At 40.2% G+C, this 20,881-nt stretch overlaps 2 long non-coding RNA genes across 2 annotated transcripts in view; one reads left to right on the top strand and one right to left on the bottom strand.

The window, feature by feature from the left end:
- Positions 1 to 13,834, top strand: part of LOC123380895 — a 36,323-nt gene extending 22,489 nt beyond the window's left edge. The window contains exons 2-3 of the long non-coding RNA XR_006587267.1: positions 12,160 to 12,416; positions 13,446 to 13,834. This is a non-coding gene — a long non-coding RNA (uncharacterized LOC123380895). The remainder of the gene's footprint in view (positions 1 to 12,159; positions 12,417 to 13,445) is intronic.
- LOC109492533 overlaps positions 6,544 to 20,881 on the bottom strand; it is a 49,095-nt gene continuing 34,757 nt past the window's right edge. Inside the window, exon 4 of the long non-coding RNA XR_006587249.1 lies at positions 6,544 to 9,317. This is a non-coding gene — a long non-coding RNA (uncharacterized LOC109492533). The remainder of the gene's footprint in view (positions 9,318 to 20,881) is intronic.

Raw genomic sequence — 20,881 nt, 5'->3', positions numbered from 1 at the left:
TAATTTTAGCCATTCTGACAGGTGTGAAGTGGTATCTCATTTGATTTGCATTTCCCTGATGTTGAGAAATGTTGAGGCACTTTTCATGTGTCTGTTAGCCATCTGGATGTCTTCTTTGGAAAAGTGGTTATTCATGTCTTCTGTCCATTTCTTAACTAGATTATTTGTTTTTTAGATGTTGAATTAGGTAAGTTCTTTATCAGATATGTCATTTAAAAATATCTTCTCCTATTCCATTGGCTGCCTCTTAGTTTCATTGATAGTTTCCTTTGCTGTGCAGAAGCTTTTAATCTTGATGAAGTCCCAAGATTTCATGTTTGCTTTTGTTTCCCTGGCCTCTAGAGCCGTGTCTAGTAAGAAGCTGTGGTGACTGAGGTCAAAGAGGTGGCTGCCTATGTTCTCCTCTAAGATTTTGATGGTTTCCTGTCTCACATTTAGGTCTTTTGTCCATTTCAACTAACTTTTGTGTATGGTGTAAGAAATTCGTCCAGTTTCCCAGCACCATTTGTTGAAGATGCTGTCTTTTTTTTTCCATTGGACACTCTTTCTTCCTATGTCAAAGATGAATTGGTCATACAGTTTGGCTCCATTTCTGGGTTTTCTATTCTGTTCCACTGATTTATGTGTCTGTTTTTGTGCCAGTACCATACTGTCTTGATGACTACAGCTTTATAATATAGCTTGAAATCCAGAATCATGATGCCTCAAGTTTTGTTTTTCTTTTTCAAGGTTGCTTTGATTGTTTTGGGTCTTTTGTGATTCTATACAAATTTTAGGATTCTTCTAGCTCTGTGAAAAATGCTGGTGGTATTTTGATGGGGATTGCATTAAATGTGTAGATTGCTTTGGGTAGTATTGACATTTTAACAATATTTGTTTTTCCAATCCATGAGCACGGAATGTTTTTCCATTTCTTTGTGTCCTCTCAAATTTCTTTCATAAGTCTTCTATAGTTTTCAGTACAGATCTTTTACATCTTTGGTTAGGTTTATTCCTAGGAATTTAATTGTTTTGATGCAATTGAAAATGGGGTCAATTCTTTGATTTATTTTCCTGTTGCTTCATTATTGGTGTATAGAAATGCAACAGATTGTTGTACATTGATTTTATATCTTGTGACTTTCCTGAATTCATGTACTAGTTCTAGGAATTTTTTTGTGGAGTCTTTCAGATTCTCTACGTAAAGTAACATGTCATCTGCAAATAGTGGAAGCTTGACTCCTTCCTTGCTGATTTGGATGCCCTTTATTTCTTTTTGTTGTCTGATTGCTGAGGCTAAGACTTCCAGTACTATGTTAAGTAGTAATGATGAGAGTGGACATCCTTGTCTTGTTCCTGATCATAGGGAAAGCCTCTCAGTTTTTCCCCATTGAGGGTGATACTAGCTGTGGATTTTTTGTATATGGCCTTTATGTTGTTGAGGTATGTTCCATCTATCCCAACTTTGTTGAGGGTTTTTATCAAGAATGGGTGCTGTATTTTGTCAAATGCTTTCTCTGCATTTGTTGAGACAATCGTATGGTTCTCATCCCTACTTTTATTAATGTGGTATATCCCACTGATTGATTTGCTAATATTGAACCAGCCCTGCAGCCTAGGAATAAATCCCACTTCATTGTAGTAAATAATTCTTTCAATGTACTGTTGAATTTGATTTGCTAGTATCTTGTTAAGAATCTTCAGATCCATGTTTATCAGAGCTATGAGCCCGCAATTGTCCTTTTTAGTGGGGTCTTTGACTTTGGAATCAGAGTAATGCTGGCCTTGTAGAATGAGTTTGGAAGTCTTCCTTCTGTTTCTATTTTTTGGAACAGCTTGAGAAGAATATGTATTAACTTTTCTTTAAATATCTGGTAGAATTTACTGGGAAGTCATCTGGTCTTGGCCTTTTGTTTTTTGGGAGATTTTTGATTACTGTTTCAAGGTCTTTGCTGATTATGGTCTGTTCAAACTTTGTTTCTTCCTGTTTCAGTTTTGGTAGTTTGTATGTTTCTAGGAATTTATGCATTTCTTCCAGATCGCCAAAATGTTGGCATATAAGCGTTCATAATTTTCTCTTATAATCATTTGTATTTTTGTGACGTCGGTTGTGTTCTCTACCTTCCATTTGTTGATCTTATTTATTTGGGTCCATTTTCTTTGCTTTTTGATGTTTGGCTAGGGGTTTATCGATTGTATTAATTCTTTCAAAGAACCGTCTCTTAATTTCATTAATCTGTTCTGGTTTGTTGTTCTTGTTGTTCTTGTTGCTTCTATATCATTTATTCTGCTCTGATCTGTATCATTTCCCTTCTTCTGCTGCCTTTAGACTTTATTTGCTGTTCCTTTTCTAGATCCTGTAGGTGTAAAGTTAGGCTGTGTACTTGAGACCTTTCTTGCTTCTTGAGGCACACTTATATTCTTGAGACTGCCTTTTTTGCATCCCACAGATTTGGAGCTGTCATGGTTTCATTTTCATTTGCTTCCACGTGCTTTTTTAATTCTCTCTTTAATTTTCTGGTTAACCCATTTATTCCTTTTTTAAAAATGTTTTTCTTTAATGTTTATTTATTTTTGAGGGAGAGAGACAAAGCACGAGTGGGAGAGGGGCAGAGAGAGAGGGAGACACAGAATTGGAAGCAGGTTCCAGGCTCTGAGCTGTCAGCATAGAGCCCAACATGGGGCTCAACCCATGAAGCAGACCACAGAGATCTTGACCTGAGTGAAGTTGGACGCTTAATTGACTGAGCCACCCAGGTGCCCTTGGGTAACCCATTTATACTTAATAGGATGTTTTTTAACCTCCATGTATTTGTGGAATTTCCAAATTTTTCTTGTGATTGACTTCAAGTTCCATAGCATTGTGGTCTGAACTATTCATGGTATGATCTCACACTTTTTGCACTGTTTGAGGGCTGATTTGTGAGCCATCATGTGACCAATTCTGGAGAATGTTCTGTGTGCACTCAAGAAGAATATATATATATACATATATATACACACATATATATATATATATATATGTATGCTGCTTTGGGATGAAATGTTCTGAATATATGCGTTAAGTCCATCCAGTCTAGTGTGTCATTTATTTGTTAATTTTCTGCTTAGATGATCTGTCCATTGTTGTAAGTGGGGTGTTAAATCCCCTCTTATTATCATATTATTGTCAATGAGTTTCATTATGTTTATTGTTAATTGATTTATAAATTTGGGTTCTTTCAAGTTGGGGGTATAAATATTTACAACTATTACATCTTTTTGATGCATAGGCCCTTTAATTATGTTTTAATGCTCTTCTTCATCTGTTGTTACATCTAGTTTAAAGTCTAGTTTGTCCGATATAAGTATGGCTACTCTGGCTTTATTTTGTTCTCCATTGACATGATAGATGGTTCTCCATCCCCTCACTTTCAATCTGCTGATGACTTTGGGTCTAAAATGAGTGTCTTGTAAGCAGCATATAGATGGGTCTTGCTTTTTAATCCATTCTGATACCCTGTGTCTTTTGATTGAAGCATTTAGTCCATTTACATTCAGGGTGATTATTGATAGATTTGAGTTTGGTTCCATTGTATTGCTTGTAAAGTTGGTGTTTCCAGTGATGTTCTCTGTTCCTTTTTCGTCTTTATTGTTTTTTGTCTTTGTTTTTCTTCCCTGAAGAAGTGCCCCTTAATATTTCTTGCAGGGCTGGTTTAGTGATCATGAATCCCTTTAGTTTTTGTTCTTCTGGAAAAGTCTTTGTCTCCTTCTGTTCTGAATGACAGCCTTGCTGGGTAAGGTGTTCTTGGCTGCATATTTTTGCCATTCAGCAAGTTGAATATATCCTGCCATTCCCTTATGACCTGCCAAGTTTGTGTGTCTTAGATCTTCTAAGAAATGGATCTGTTTTCCCTTGTATAATAAGGTCTTCCCCGCCACCACCACCCCCACCTTGTTGCTTTCAGGAATCTTTCCTTGTCTATGTATTTTGTGAATTTGACTATGGTATGCCTTGGAAATGGCTGGCTTTTGTTGAATTTAATGAGAGTTTTCTGTGATTCTCAGATTTCAATGTCTGTGTCTTTCTCCAGATTAGGGAAGCTTTTAGCTATAATTTGCTCCAATAAACCTTCTGCACTTTTTCTCTGTCTTCATCTTCTAGGACTCCTATGATATGAATGTTATTCTGTTTTAATAAGTGACACAGTTCTCTAAGTCTACCTTTTTTACCCATTACCTTTGTTTCCCTCTTCTTTTCAGCTTCATTATTTCCCATAATTTTATCTTATGTATCACTAACTCATTCCTCTGCTTCATCCATCTTCACTGTAATGGCATCCATTCAAGTTTGCATATTAGTTATTGCATTTTAAATTTTGGCCTGACTAGATTTTAGGTCTTTTATCTCTGCAGTAAGTGTTTCTCTAGTGTCTTCTATGCTTTTTCAGGCCCAGCTAGAATCCTTATATTGTTTTTAAATTCAAATTCAGACATCTTACTTGTATCTGTATTGATTAAATTCCTTGCCAGCATTTCTTCCTATTCTTTCTTTTGGAGTGAATTCCTCCATCTTGTCATTTTGGAGGGAAAAAAATAATAATAAAATTAAATTAAAATAAAAAAATTAAATAATAAGGAGGCTAGATCCTAGGTGTGTTTTGGTCTACTTGTCAAGAGAAGCTTGGGGAAAAAAAGAAAAAAATAGATAAAAATTCAAAATTAAAAAAGTGAAATAAAATTAAACAAAAATTGCTCTTTCTTGTATCCAAAAAACAAACAAATAAAAACAAAAACAACAACAGAAACAAAGAAAACAAACAAAAAAGACCCAAAGGAGGTTAGATCCAGCTTCCCCTAGAGCTAAAACTTTGTAGCACTCTGTGATCAGTAGATTAGTGTGTGGAAGGGATTTGTGCTGGTCCTTTGGGGGAGGTACCTGCTGCTCTGATTCTCAGGCCGACTTGTCCTAGTGGAGATGTGTTTGGAGGGTGCAGGGAGCAAGGCTTGGCTTAACAGCTCTATTCTCCACCTGGTGGCATTGTTTATTTAGCCCACTTAGGTGGATCAGTTCTGGTGGGATAGGGGTAAAAATGGCTTCACCTCAATCTCTAGTCTCCGGAGCAGGAAGTTCGCCCCCTCACAGATGCACAGTCACCACTCCTATGTCCCCAGCTTCTGTCAGATCCTCACCTTCTCCTTGTCTGGGTACAAACCGTTCACCTGCCAGGTGGTGCTTCGGTCCTCAGTTTTATCTTGGCTGCAGCTATGCTTCAAAACCCCACACTTCAGAGACCCCTGTGGCTTGGACCCGTGCTGATCCTCTGGAGGAGGGTCTTGCTGCACTGTGGCTTGTCCCAGGAAACAGTGGTGCAACCACACAGTGGCAGCAGCTTGAAGTTTATGGCAAATTGCCACACACGATTGGCACCAGGGTTTGCTGCCCTCAACTGGTGTCTTTGTTCCTATTTGGGTGAATGGGGCTGCTTGATGGCGTTCACTGGGTCTTTTACCTGCAGAGAGGCCATATCACCTCTACCAAATACACTTCAAGCAGGGGAATATGTGAGACCCAGGGGATTGTCAGACCCGTGCTGCCTGCTCCCAGGGCTCAGCCCTGCTTCCTCATCAGAACACTGCCAGGCACTCACCTCTGAAACTCCAGACTCTGTGCTCCGCTCTTCATAAAAAACTAGAGGTACTGAAACCCTCTCTTTTTTCCCTGTCAGTGGTTTTGGGTAACAGTCTTCTTGTGCAGTCCCCTGCACATGTTTTCACTCTTTCTCTCTAGTTACTTTTAGGGGTGGGGAGGGTGGGGGTGGGGCACTGCTTTTCTTACAGGAACCTGATGCACTGCTCTCTCTCCCCCTCGCTCTTTCTCCTCTCTGTGAAAAGGGCTCCTACCCCTCCATGATACAGTGGCTTGGTTTTTCTTTCCTTTCACATACCTGCCACATTCTCTCCCTCAAATTTTGTAGATTGCTCTCTCAATCCTCAGATCGCTTTCCTAGGTGTTTAAAATGATTTCATTTGATCTAGCTGTGTGAGGGGGATGAGGCAAGCCCAGGGTCCCCTTAGTAGCCTGCCATCTTAACTCCTCCCTGTTGGCTTATTCGTTTTAAGTCTTTGGAACCTGGGGTGTATCCCACACGTGTAGCGTATCTCAATTCACCTTGCTATATCTGCATTGGAAATACTTGATCTGTAATTAGATTTTCTGAAAAATAGATTCACATGCTTAAGTTATTGGAATAACACAGTGAAAAATTTTCCATTAACTAGGTAAATACTAATGCTTAAATTTAAATGAAAATTAATTGCTATTAAATGAATTTAAAATTCAGTTCCTCAGTCATGCTGTTGACATTTCAGTGCTCAGTAGCCACATATGGCTAGTATCTATCTTCTTGGACAGCACAGGTTGGCAGCTTTCAGCAGATTTAAAGAGATCAGTAACACCTTCCCTCAAAAAAATGCTGCATAGGGTAAGCCTCATCGTCCTGGGTATTTCTCAGACAAGTTTGCTTTTCCAAATTGCAAAATAATTGTTTCTTATTGAAGAACAGTGCTATTCTTTTGGCAAAGTCAGCTTTTTAGAGATATATTTATGTATACAGAAATACATAAGAGCCCAGAAATAGCAGTAGGCAGATCATAGGGTCATTTTTCATAGCTCTTAGACATTATGATTTCAAGTACCTAAAAATATCAACAGACATAAACATTTCAACACTAACCAAAACTTTTAACAACAACAAATAAAATTTAGAGGACTTACACAAAATTGACAACTGTTTAATTATTCCCAAGATGTTAAAACAGGAATAATTATTGAGATAATATCATCACTGTTTTAAAAAGCAAAGGACATTGGAGTATGGATGGGATGAGATTGTAGCCCCAAAGAGGAGTGAGAATTAGTAGTCAGAAAAATGGTAGTTTTCTAGAAGTTCTGCTGCAAAATATTGACATGCTTTTATGAGTGCTTTATTTTTCTAAAACTGAATAATAGAACAAAATGACAACAGAAAAAGCATGTGATGATGTCAAATGTAAAGCAGTGTTTTTCAATCTGCATATCTGGGCCCCTTTCGAGGGTTGGAAAACCAGTATTTTGGTTTTAAAGAAAAGAAGTGGACTAAGTGACTAGAATAGCAACTGAGAGAGAGAGAGAGAGAGAGAGAGAGAGAGAGAGAGAGAAGTGTGAAAAAGAAAGAAAAAGAAGAAAGAAATGTTAAGTTTTGTTTCATAAAGCTCTTTTCTTTTTTAGTGTTGGTTGATGTATATTTCACTGGGTTGTTTATGAGACGTAATTTTTATTGTAGATCCCAGTCAAAATCGTTTAGAAAAATACTGGTCTAGAGAGAAGTACAACAAAAACCTAGTATCAAAAGACTCATAATTTTCATCATTAGTACCATTAACAAACTGAATGAAAGAATGTAGGCAAATCAATTAATCTTTTGTTCCCGTAATTTTTTTTATCCATAAAGAGGGTATACTACCTGCCTTAGCAAATGAAAGAAATGTTGAACCTTATAATATAGTCTTTAAGGTGTCAAGTAAATCAGAGATCGTATGTAAGTCTGAAACAAAACAGCTTGAATTTCTGCTGATGATGACAGTGAACTCTGGGCATCATGGGCTGCTAAGCTTCTCACCTGGAATTAGTTCCATGATTCAGCTGGGGTTTAGAATGAAGAGAGTCACTGCCCAGAAGATTTATTGAGGTATATAAGTTTGTTTCTCTCTTATGTCTAAGATCAAAATTCACAAACCATGTACTTTTCCCATGTGTATTAGTCACTAGAATTAATGTATGCAGGCATACTACTAGGTATATGTATCGCGTTGTGTGTATAATGGATAAAATTCTTGCAAAATACATTGCAGTAGGTAGAGCAAATCATAAAATTTTAAATAAAAACTCTTTTTCCCAGTATTAAGTAAGAAAACCTCTAAACTATTTCAAATATGAGCCACGTTTGAGTGGAGCACATTGGGCTTGAGGTTCACACATCATGAGCCTTAAGAGAACTTTCCAGTCTTTGTGCTAGCTTTTCCTCCAAGCCCTCACACATTGCAGTGTATCTCTATTGTTTTTCTAAAACAATTTTGTTTTTCTAAAAACAATTTTCTTCCGTAAGGCATTTCCTAAACTAAAGAGAGAGAGAGAGAGAGAGAGAGAGAGAGAGAGAGAGAGAGAGAGAAGTTTGTTAAGTTTGTTTATTGCTGATCTTGAGTTCCTTGATGTGGGGAGTGATCTTTTCTTGATGCTTCATAAGAAGATTTTCATATTATTTTTTAAACTCTTGTTGGCGAGCGAGATCTTTGTATTAATAGATTAAAATCAAATGACCTAAACTTGTTGAATCACTGTGTTTTACACCTGAAAGTAATGCAACTCTGTGTGTCAACTATACTAAGGAAAAAAAAAAAGACACGAGCAAAAGTTCAACTATGTGAAATCAGAGATCAAGGAAAGGTGAATTCTCTCTCAGAAGGCTGAAATTTTCTCTTTTGACAATGTTGGATTCTCTGCAGCCGTGGCCATGGCTGTGGCTGGAGTTGTCCAACCTTTCAGTGGTATCTCCAAAAGTATTTTGACTCTGAGTTGTCAAGAATTTTGGCTTCTCTCTCCTGTTATCTTCAAAAGCATTGGCGCTAAGAATTTCCATCCCAAATTTTGGAATCTTTGAAAATATCTTGTCTATTTTTACCCTTTGCTTTGGTAACTTGGACTATACTTACGCCAGTCACAATCTCGCGGAACATCAAGGAGGGAAAACGGGAGATTATTTACTGTCCAAACTTTGTGTTGGAGAGCAGTTTCTTTCACTCTGAAAGTGATCATGGTGAATTCAGCACCCTGATAAAAGCTGTCATCCTGGACGGACTTCAGAAGGATCATGGCCTTTGAAACTTGAAAACCTGTTTGGCTGACAGATGTGCTGACATGTTGTCATTTGTACCTGCTCGTGACCGGAATTGGACTGGCCACTCCTCATGAACTCGAGTTCACCAGACAGTGTCTAAAACCTATCACTTTCGCTTAAATGTCAAAAGTTTTAATTCTCCTTTTGTTCCAGAATGATCAGAGATTAAAGGCACAAGTTTGATGCAGGTTTGTTAAACAAAACAAAAGATGAACATCAACAAGGAAAGCAGGGAAGCATTGCTTTACGGTGGTGTTTGGTCGGACTTTGGTACAAAAAGTCTAATTTTTCTGTAAAATTCACTGGTCATCTATGTGTCTCCTTCAGCTTCTGTTCATTGTTTACAATAATAACCTCTTGGTGAACACGGTCCCTTAGGCTTGTACCTTTCGTTTTTAATCTTCCTTTATTTCCGATAATGTTCTAATGAATGAGAGAGAAGAAGAAAATTCAAAAGATTCAAAAAGTCTCTTTCACCTTGCTCTCCAGTGTGCAAAAAACCCACCCAAGTAAAACCACAGGTGCCAATAGGCCATCTATTTTATAAAACGAGGCCATGCTATGTCTACATTTTTTACAAGGTAAGAGCCACCTTTGACATCTTTCCAGGTAGGCTTATTTAACTTAAGTGAATATAAAGTTTCAACTTGCTCATCTAGAAAGTGGGAATTTCATCTACTGTTGGATGAAATGAAATCAATTGGAACCCAGGTCTGTAAATCCCCCAAACAGACAATACTAGTGAGGCCATGTGACAGAAACTTAAGCTGGCCGATTTCATAAACGTAAGCAAAACGTAGCTTATTTCTTGCAAATGCTTCTGAAAATCATAACTGAAACATAAGTCATTTTCCTAAAGTGATATAAGATTTTAACCCATGCACTTGTCGTATCAAATGATGTAAGATAATCACTCTTAACCAATCCCCTGCTGCCTGGAAACTCCCGTTGTATTCACCAACCATTATGAAATGAAACAACTTCCTCATTTTCATTTTATAAGTCAGCCCATAATTTCGGGACCCTGACCTTCATACCACATTCTTGTTTGAAGCCCCTCTGTTCACCGTCTCTTTCTCACTCCATAAAACATCCGTATCAAGTAAAGCTCTCTAACTTTTCTTTTAGCATAGGTAATTGCTGAGTCTTTCTGCCTCGTAGATAGTAGGCTCTCAAACTCGTAAGTACGTTCATTGTTATTGTGGGGGCAAAGAGTCCAGTCCACACGCGATAGCCATTAGCTGTCTCAGTATATGCTATTGCTTGTTCCTGTGATTGTAACATATTTTGCACGAGGTGGATACAGATTGTGTCCCATAAGAAGGATCTGTTTAACCCAGTCTGTGAGTCGTTGCGTCGTTGTCTCCTCTTTGACCTGCCATACGGTCAAGTTTGTATATTTGTTGCAAAATTCCCGTCGGCTCTCTTTTTACCAAAGAGAGGTCAAGAGGCTGTATTTCTGCAGGACAAACCAGGAGGTTAAAACCCTCGTCTCAGTCTCTTTTCAGAAACACTCCAGGCGTCGGAGCTGGAAGGTTCTGTGATTAACCCAATAGATCCTTTGTTATCATTTCTAGAGTCATACATTTAAGGTTCGTTCTTAGCCTTTAACCAAAATAACAAAGTAAAACTATACCTAGACTCCTGTATGTTAGCTGGATTTCCCAAATAGAAATAGAAATGTTGGATTTCCACACAGAAATCTATCTGCTTTGCTATCTACCTAAGCTCTCCTTCGCTTTTGAACGGATGTCTTGTTTTTTGTATGTTCTGCTTCTGTCTTGCCTGGACTCTGGCTCATATCATAATTCCTTATCTAATACAACCATAAAGAGAAGGCAAGGAGGGAAGTTACTGATGGCAAACCTGCCCCCCCCCCAACATGCTGCTTTACAAAACTGAAGGTCCTCGATAGCTGGGACACACACAGTCTTCTGCGTGGGTAATAAAGATGGGAGGATACAGCCCTCCCCTTTCCTTCTCCCCTTTCCAAAGTCTGGCCAGCCCTCTCCTTTCCTACCTGGCACCAATCTCATCTCTGGGAAACTCCGTGGCCGGAGGAGAGATCTGTTACCAGGTCCTTCTCGCTCACGCTGACCCCATGCCGGCAGGCGAGTCCCTTGAACAGATTGTGCCAGCCTCGTGCCAGGCAGTTGCCTTTCGACTCCTGTTCCTGCGGATCCCCCGCTTCCTGCGGGGATGCGGGGCGTCCGCGGTCCTGCCCTGAAAGCAAGTGCACTGCGCCAGCACCCCGGGGGGAGCCTCCCACTGCCTGCCACCCTGTGGTGTAGATTTCAGGCATGCGCACGCTGCAGGGTTTCCTACGGAAGGATCATTGGAAGGCAGTCTTAAACAGAATGACGTTGACTCTTTCACAACGGAAACTGATTTTTTTGTTTTTGTTTTGTTTTGTTTTGTTTTGTTTTAGCTTCATCCACATGTCAAGTCTGGATCGCTCACAATATTTATTACAATTACGGATGTCTCTCCCAACCTCAATCCCATGCTCAATCGGGCTTTTCAAAGTTATTTTAAAACTTGTGTGTTGTTTTGCTTTTTTGTTTTGTTCCCCGATCCGCGAAGGCAGTTTCATGTCGGGGACAAACATATTGCTGTGCAAACAGACCCAGGATAACAGAGGGAGCCGCTCGGATCGACCATCTTGGCCCCTTCCCTGAGACTCGCAATGTGGCCCCTGCTCTTTTAAAGAAGGATTTACAGGGACTGCTTTTCTGGGTCACAGGAGTTACCGACGATGCATTTAGGAAGCTGGCTCCACATGGTCAATGCAGGGCACCAGGTAGCCCAGGCTCTATTAGCAAAAAGAAGAGCAACCACCCCCCAACAGCCTTTACCCCAAGACACAGTCGTGGGTCCCCAGGGGGTGATGGGTGCGGGATAACTTTTGCCTCCAGCTGGCATCTTGAACCCCCCACGTGCAAGGTTGACATTGCGCTCATTCAGGAGATGAGAAAATAGTAAGGCTGGTGGCACGTTGCAGTGGCTGCTCGTATCACACAGCCAGAGAGGAGCACAGATTTTTGAGCGCACACCTCAACAGCGGAAGAAGGGCACCTGGGTGTTCTTTGCGGCCGCAGACGGGAGAAGAGTGAGAAAGGACCGCCAGAACTACTGCCAGCCCCGCAAATCTGTCTGGCTGAGGGTGGCCGTGTCTGAGGCTGTGCTGTGCTCCCCTTGAGAACGTGGCGGCTCCTCCAACACTCCAGAAAGAGTAACCCACTGCTTCTGTGTCTCTGCTCCGCAGGCTTCGGGCCCTGGAGACACCTGTCGCAGGGAACGCCGGGCTGGGACGTTGGCTGCACACCCTGAAACCCAGCCACAGGTGCAGAAGCTACCACCTCTAAGAATCACAGTGACACCTGCTGAGGGACCGGGACCAGGACTCCTTTCCCTGCTGGTGGCTCCCCGGGAGGCGGCCTCTGGAGTAGCCCTCAGGGGACTGCCTTGTGAATATTCATGATTCGTACTTTTCCCTGGTTCTCCCTCTGCCTTCGAGTACAGGTGAGGATTAGTAAATTCTTTAGGACCTGCTCCATCTCTAATTTGTTACCAAATGCTGAAAACATGAATCGTGCTTGGAGATCCTCAGGAAAAAAAGACCATTCTCTTCAATGTGATTTTCCCCCCTCCCTTCTCCTCAAGAAATCACGAATCATAGGCGTTAATGTTTCAAAGATAGGTATTACATTCCCCTCCCCAAGTTTGATGAAATACTGATTCGCACTACATCTAGAGAAAGAAGTATAGAAACAGGTTCCTACAGAGGATATTAGCCATGAACATTTGATTTCCACTAGCAGAATATAATGAGCTGTAAAGGATTCGATTTGTCTCTGTCACTTTCCCCTGGGCTTCTGTTTAACCTTGGTGACCCGTGGGTTAATTAAAATGCCGTACCAACATCTTTAGCCTTTATACATGCGTGGATTGTAAACCAAACACTTGCATGTATTACTACTGGGATGAATTTAAAAATATACACGTGTACATACTTTCTAGGTGTTAGATTTTCTATTTTTGGGAACGCTATGGGTAAAAACCAAGAAAAATGAAATTCGCATTTTTAATGTATTATGAAAACCAGTGGCTTCATGGCTCACTTAGGTAAATTTGTCTGACCTTTCCATTTGATTGATTATTATGGCATGGATTAGATATTTTATTTGACATGTATTTACTTAATGTTACCAAACCTGTTATTTGAAACTATAGGAATGCTACTTTTATTTTTCTGTTACTCATTAGGGTGTTCGTTCAGTATTCTTAAATATGTATAATTTTGCTTTACTTTTGATCTACTTTATGCAGGGTTTTTATAAGTCAAGCCCTATATAATGATGGTTGTTGATTCAAAAAAAGTTTTCGTGAGTAATTACTGATTTATTTTCATAGAACTTCGATTTATACAGTTTTACGAAAATGCAATGCATGTGTTAACCACCACTTTGAGGTGGCAACCATTAAATTTTATGGACTTTAGGTAGCAATTAAGAAGAATCATTTAAAGCAGATTTTTTTTTCTCCCTCCAGACCTTACAAATAAGGAATACTTCATATCACCTGGATATAGTGCTGAGCAACATTTCTTGGACGTTCATTATCATCCTGTACCACATTTTGGTGTGTGATGATTGGCATCTTATTCAGCAGAATGATTCCACATTGTGTGAAGCCCAGGGATTTAGGATGTATGCAGAACTGGATCTAATCATCCCAATTCTATTTCGTATGTTGAATTATGCCATGATAAGCCACACAACAACCAAGTGAGGATCCTGGTTTTGGCTCCCTCTTTGCATCATTTCCCACTACCTCCCCACATCTGAGGCATTATTCTTTGCCGTCTTGCACTGGACTTCCATTTTTTCCCCCTTTATACGATAGCCAGAGTGATTCGCACAAAAATAAAAATCTGTCCACTTGCTTGCTTTGAGACCGTTTCAGTCTCAAAGCAAGCTTTGCTTGCCTTTTCTTATAAGACAAAGTCTAAACCTCTTGGAATGGAATACATTTCACATTTCACATTCTGGTGAAAGGGGGTCATTGTAGAGAATAGACAGTCTAGAAGCCCAAGCACCCAGAGTTATGTTGCGGGAACTTCCTGTACTTATGTCCCAGTAGTGGAATGGCATTAAGGGAATGCTCAGTGGAACATCAAGAAGGCCAAAGCCCTCTGAGATCACATTGGGACATTTACAACCGAGACCTAGAATTAGGGCAGTGAGTCTATTGGCCTTAGAGAGAAGTGGACTTAGGCCAAGACTCCTCTCTGACCTAAGGCCACAGTGACTTTGTGAGTCTCCAGGAGTTTGCTGTCTCTTAAAGTTCCATTCTGATGACTTGCGGCAACACCAGGTATTCCCTTTCCCAGGTACAAACTGGTGAAAGGATGCAGATCCCCCTGGGAAAAGTACTGAGATAATTCAGAGTATAGTCGACCTTTCAATGACATGGTGTGAACTACACGGGTCCACTTATATGTGGATCTTTTACAGTACTGTACTGTAAATGTATTTTCTCTTCCTTGTGATTTTCTTAACATTTTATTTTCTCTAGTTCACTTTATTAGAAGAATACAGTTTATAATACCTACACAAAATATGGATTAATTAGCTAATTATGTTATCGGCGAGACTGGGTCAACAGTGGGCCATTGGCAGTTGAGTTTTGGAAGAGTCAAAAGTCATATGCATATTTTCAACTGTGCAGAGAATTGGCTTCCCTAACCCCCCACATTGCTCCAACGGTCACCTATATATATTGGTGTCTCTGCTGAAGCGCTCTTCCTTTAAGGGACTCAGCTTCCTCCTCATTTGAGGTGCTCTGTTTTGAACTGTTTTTCTGGGGACTGGGTAAGTTGATGTGAACATCCTCCACATTGGATCAAATCATGCTGCTGCCTATCACATCTCAGAAAATGTATATATCAAGCCAAAACTCTGTAGTTTACCCACGTTCTTAATCACCAAAGACCCCTCCATGCTGAAATGTGTGCTATGACTCCAAGTCTGGGTCTTACTATAAATAACCGTACCACATCCTTTCTAGCACCTCCCACCCTAGGATTCATTATTTCCATAGAAATCATGACGCCAGCCTGAACTCACATCCCACCACGTCTTCATCCCAGAGAGGGCATCGCCACAGGGCTTTTCAAGAATCTCAGTGAACCTCTTTCTAATGCATTTCTTAATGATGGAGAGAAAGAAATGTTCTCCAGGTCTTTTAAAAATAGGTGATAGGTGAATTTGAGAAGTATGCACAAAATCCATTCAATTCAACATTCTTAACTCCCTGAGCCTGTAGACATCTTCCTCTGTAGTATGTCAGCCAGGTTCCAGCATTGAACCTCATTGGTCGTAACCCAATGAGTTGAGTCTAGGTGACTACAAGCAAACTTAGCCACTCCAAGGTGCTTAAATCCACACATGAAATTCCAAATTTCCAGTGAACCCATTTATATCAATAAAGTTAAACTTTTGGATCAATAAATCAATAAATAAAATCAATAGATTTTGAGATCAAAACTCAAAATTGTACCCTCTTTGGTTTAACACCTGAGCCTCTATTCCCATGTTTGCTCTCCAGATTCCCACCGGTACAATTTTCTAAGTCCTAACAAGTCTTCTCAAGACTATGCTTCACACTTCCTAGGTGTAGGTTCTTATGGGACCCAATTCTCTTTATGAAATTGCAGTCGGGGAGGAATGGTTGGAATGAATTCTGAAGACAAGCAGCATCTCTTGAGAGGCAATCACCTCTGAAGTAGTTACTTAAGGATGTTTTTCTGGGACTAACTTCTCCTGCCAGATCAGTTGGTGGAACTGCCTCCTTAAATCAACAAGAGAATTTCAGAGGATCAGGGCTTTCAAAGTTCTCAACTCATTTGTATCTCCCCAAAGTTCTTCCTCCCACATCTCAGAATCCCTGTCAGGCTCTACCAGTTTCCAGACATTCACATAAGAAACCTGGCGGGATTCAGCAACCCAACTCCACAATTTTGCCTCTCCACTGGAAGAGAGTCCTTCAAAGATATCACAGAGTCTGATTCCTACCCCCCCACCCACACACAAGTTATAAGCCAGTAATTCAAGGCATTCAATCGGTCTTCTTCACAGAGTACAATCTCTATAGCCAACAGAATCAACTCTTTCAACTACCATCACGATTACCATTATTGCCAAAACAACTCACTGCTGCTGGTCCCAGTGTCGCGACTTCTAATAGCACCTCTTCCCAGGGATGGCAGAGTGTCTCATGACTAACCAATTAACAAAGTTTTTATGAATTAACAAGGTATTTCCACATCTGCCCAGCAATGAGGTTATCCCTGTGCTCTTTCGACTTGTGGCCAACTCATCCCTTCCTTCACCCCCATTCTGCTGAATGGGTTAGAGCCCTGATAGGACAAAGATAGAACAATCACAGAAGACAATTGAAGGAAGTTTAATAAAACTACTACAAAGGTATTGGCAGGTTTGAGGAAAATGAATAAAGAAAAGTGAAGTACCCTGACGCTAGCCACAGGACATCCTTTAGCATAACTTAGAGAAGCCAAGGGAAGGAGTGACACCGGAACAACACTGAGTAGCGGGAGAGAGTGCCACCTGGTAGGAGCTGTGGCTTTCGGGCAGAGGGATACAATCAAGCCCCAACAACATAGCAGCAAGGGAGCTGGAAGAATGAATACTCCAAACTCGCAGTCCGCCTCCTACCCTCAATCTCCTGCTGTGCTTCTCATGGGCTGAACCCAACTGAAAGCCTTATTCAAGGAAGCCCCTTGCTGTGGTCTATCAATTCCATATCAGCAAAAAGAGAAAAAGGTGGGACATGATTATGGCTGTGACTATACCACACAGGGACAACCATTTATACCTTTTACATTTATACAAGCTTTCAATAATTTGTATAGCTTTTATGAATTTCTGCTCCATTGACTTATTTCTGCCAGTACCGCACTGCTTTAATTACTGTGGTTTCATAATACATCTTAATACGGGGGAGAGCAAGCTTCTTTGGGCAGTCTTTAAAAAAAATTAATAGCAAGTTCGGCATGTTTATTTTAATAATCTGGTTCAAAAATATTCTTGTACTTAGAAATGAAATTGTGTTAGGTTTGCATCTAGGTTTATAATTAGGTGCCTTTAATAGCAACATTACGTGTTCAGTCAGGTGAGCTTAAACACCATATTGACCTCCAGGGAAAGAAGACAGAAATCAACCTTGAACATGGGCTCTGTGTCTCAATGGGGCCTCTCATGACCACACCCTTATCTAACGTAGTCTCTGGCTTCAAATACACTCACAGCCCACGTATACTGCTCTTTTCCTGTTTTAATGAACTCTGGTAATTGCCTTTAGGTTTCTTACCAGAAGTTCCAATTACATTGGTCAATGGCTGTTTTTCCCTCTCTTCCCCCCCGCCCCCCATTTTCCCCTCTATCTAGCACAGACCTGGCTTATATAGGGATTAAATAAATACTAAGCAATTTTTGAAAACCCACTGGTGACATCAGGGAAATCAGAGTACGTATTAAAAAATATGCCAAAGGGCTCAAACACTGTTTTAAACAGGCAAGATGGATATTCTTCACGTTCTATTGTAATGTGGTTTGCCTACACATCTGTGCTTGTGAGGGAATGCTGAGGACACATATTTTAATTTGATGATTGACACGAACAGCTTGCTGACACGGGACAGACTGAAAGGAGTTCTCCTTTGGCTGTGGGTAAAATTGTTGGGCAGGACTGACCAACCCCCCCCACCCCGAGGAATGATGTGAGTTCCCCCACGCCATTGCAGATAGGTCCCCCAGAAGCCAAAGCCAGCCAGGGAATTATTCAACTATGAATCAAGAGGATGTGTTTCTTTGTTTGTTTGCCAGCAGCATTTACTTCTTAAAAATTGGCTTTAAATATTTTATATGGGCCACCCTCCTCGGCTCAGTCCAGTTCCCTCCACTGCCTACGCTTTCAACTCTGCTGCTACAGTGAATGTTGCGTGACCTCTGAGAGCCGGGGATTTGCCACTGCGGCCTCCAATGGTGGCCACCTATAATTTAGAGGCCAAAACCTTGTATTAGTCTCGGTTACTTGTCTTTCTGTTCCTCTATGCTGAAATTTTCTTAGGGAAATCAGACCAATTATATGAGCACAGATAGAGAATTTATATCCAGATTCAAAATATCCCTTGGGACCACAGCATCTCTAACTTGCTGGCTTTATCTTCAGTTACAAGTGCCTTCTGTTTTTCTGACATCTGGATATTACACTTTCTGTCTAGATCAGATCTGCATTTGTTCATGTTTTAATAATACACTGAATAAGAATTTCGGTTTGGTTTAGAAGGAAATGTGTATTAGTTAAGTTTTGAGCCAGAGTTGGGTGGTGAACTTTCTCACCTGTCATTTAGGCATCTATATGAATGACTGATTTTCTTCCCATCAACTCTATTAGTATAGAGTAGCATTGATAGACTATCTCATATTGAGCCATCTTTACATTCATGATAAACTTTCTTAGCCATGTTTCACAATTCTTTAAAGACTTTAGCAAAAAGCAGTCATGTGAAAGGAATAAATCTCTATGTCTTATGTGCTCAGGGTTATTTATTTCTTAGGAGTCTCATTGAAATCAACTATAAAACCTCCAGAGCCTTGTTCCATTCTCTGGGTCAGATCTTGATTAGTACTTCAGCGTTTTCTTTATTTCTTGTTGCATTCCAGTTACCTACCTTTTCTTGAGATAAATATAATTCACATTTCCCCAGGAAAGTGTCATTCCCCCACAGGGCAGAAATATGTGGGTGTAGGGGCGCCTGGGTGGCTCAGTCGGTTAAGCATCCGACTTCAGCTCAGGTCACGATCTCGCGGTTTGTGAGTTCGAGACCCACATCCGGCTCTGTGCTGACAGCTCAGAGCCTGGACCCTGTTTCGGATTCTGTATCTCCCTCTGTCTCCGCCTCTCCCCTGCTCTCTCTCTCTCTCTCTCTCTCTCTCTCTCTCTCTGTCTCTCAATAATAAATAAATGTTAAAAAAAAAAAAGAAAAGATATATGTGGGTGTAGGAGAATGGCGTCAGCAAAAATGGCCCAGGAGGCATCTCTGAGCACCCATGCCTCCACAGAAACATCAAGAAATCAAGCAGACGCAGAACCAATTTTGCTAGAACTCTGAAAAATGGTCAAAGGTTTATAACATCTAACTGAATCCTGAATCGAGGAGCAGGCACCTTGAAAATAGTAGGAAAACTTTGTGGTGTTTTTAATTGCCTTTGTCCCACCCCTTTCTGGCTCACGGCATTTTTGAAGATGGCAGCCCATGTTCCTGGTGTGGGACCCTGATCCCTGACTCTGGAGGGAGCATTACAGATCATGGTCACAAATAATCATGCTTGTCTGTTCTAACCTGCCTGGGGGGTCCCATGACTCAGTCAGGGAGGAAAAGCACTGAGCAGTCCTTAAAAACATAAGGTTAACTGAACAGCCCACAACGATCCTGGGCAAAACGTTAAAATATTTAGATATTTAAAACAACATAGTCTTAAACAACCAATGGGTTGAAGAGGAAACCACAAGAGAAATTAGAATAGAAAAAACACACTTAGAGATAAATGAGTATGAAACCACAACATATGCAAAGGCATCGGATAAAGTTTAAGTGCCACTGAATTGTCCACTTTAAAATGACTAATTTTGTGTGTTTTGTCAATTTCATGTCAATAAAAATCTGTTTAGATATATGAGTATAAAATTGCATATTTTGTCATATTTCCAGATTCAATTCTGACAGACACATATATCCAACACATTTTGGCTTAATAATAAATGTTTGTTTTTCTCTACTTTTTGTATATGTCTTACTCAGGATTCACCTTCTTTTTTCTGAAAAACATCCCTTGGTACATATTTTAGAAGAGGTAAGTAATTGATAGAGTTTTTGTTCTATGCATGTATAATGTTATCACTTTACTCTCACCCTTTATTTTTTATTGTTTTTAGATTTATTTATTTATTTATTTGTTTGGGAGAGAGAGAGTGAGTGAGAGAGAGAGAGAGAATGAGCGAGGGAGGGGCTGAAAGAGAGAGGAGAACAGAGGATCGGAAACAGGCTGACAGCAGAGAGCCAGATGTGGGGCTTGACCTCACGAACTGTGAGATCTTGACCAGCCCTGAAGTTGGACGATTAACTGACTGAGCCACCCAGGCGCCCCTATTCTGGGGCTTGGCTGAATGTTTGTTTTGGCTTAAAATTCAATGTTCAAGGTTATTTTCATGCAGAATATGGAAGGTATGACCCCATTGTCTTCTAGTAATTACTGTTGCCAGGAAGCTTAACATCCACCAAATAATCTATTCCTTTTTTCTGGGAAATTTTAAAAAATTTCCTGTGTTTGTAGAGGAGGTTGGCGTTTTTGCTTTATAAATTCAGCTTAGAACCTAGTTGCCTTTTCAGTATGAAAATCTCTTCATTATTACAAATATTCTTTTATTGATTCTTTAAATGTTTATTCATGACATTTTCCCCTACTGACATTGCTTTTAATTTATAATATGCTATATTTCCCTTTTATAATTTCTCTCTATGCATTTGGACAACCACCTGTGTTGGAATCAAGGCCCAAAGAGAAATCAAATCTACTTCTCCATTGTTAGTAAAAAGTGTTCAGTGAAAGAAAGGTTTGAAATTATATGTTACCTTTAGGTTTCAGAATTACCACTGGAGTGATAAAAAGCCATGTTTCTCCACAGTAGGGTGAATCAAATGTTGCTTTGTAGAGGCTCCTGGGGCATCTTTCACACGACTGGTAGATTTAGAACCAAACTCTCTTTGGCTAGCTGATCCTTTAACGTCATGGAATCCACTGAGCACCTACAGTATCTCTAAGCCCTGTGCACATGATGTATTCTCCATTTGAAATGTCTTGCTCTCCCTTTTTGCCTGTGTTTTCCCCATTATGTGTATGATT

The sequence above is a fragment of the Felis catus genome, chromosome A1, assembly GCF_018350175.1.
Source record: "Felis catus isolate Fca126 chromosome A1, F.catus_Fca126_mat1.0, whole genome shotgun sequence".
NCBI classification, from domain to species: Eukaryota; Metazoa; Chordata; class Mammalia; order Carnivora; family Felidae; genus Felis; species Felis catus.
The sequence above is the reverse complement of the archived record's forward strand: the minus strand, read 5'-3'. Positions and strand labels throughout refer to the sequence as shown.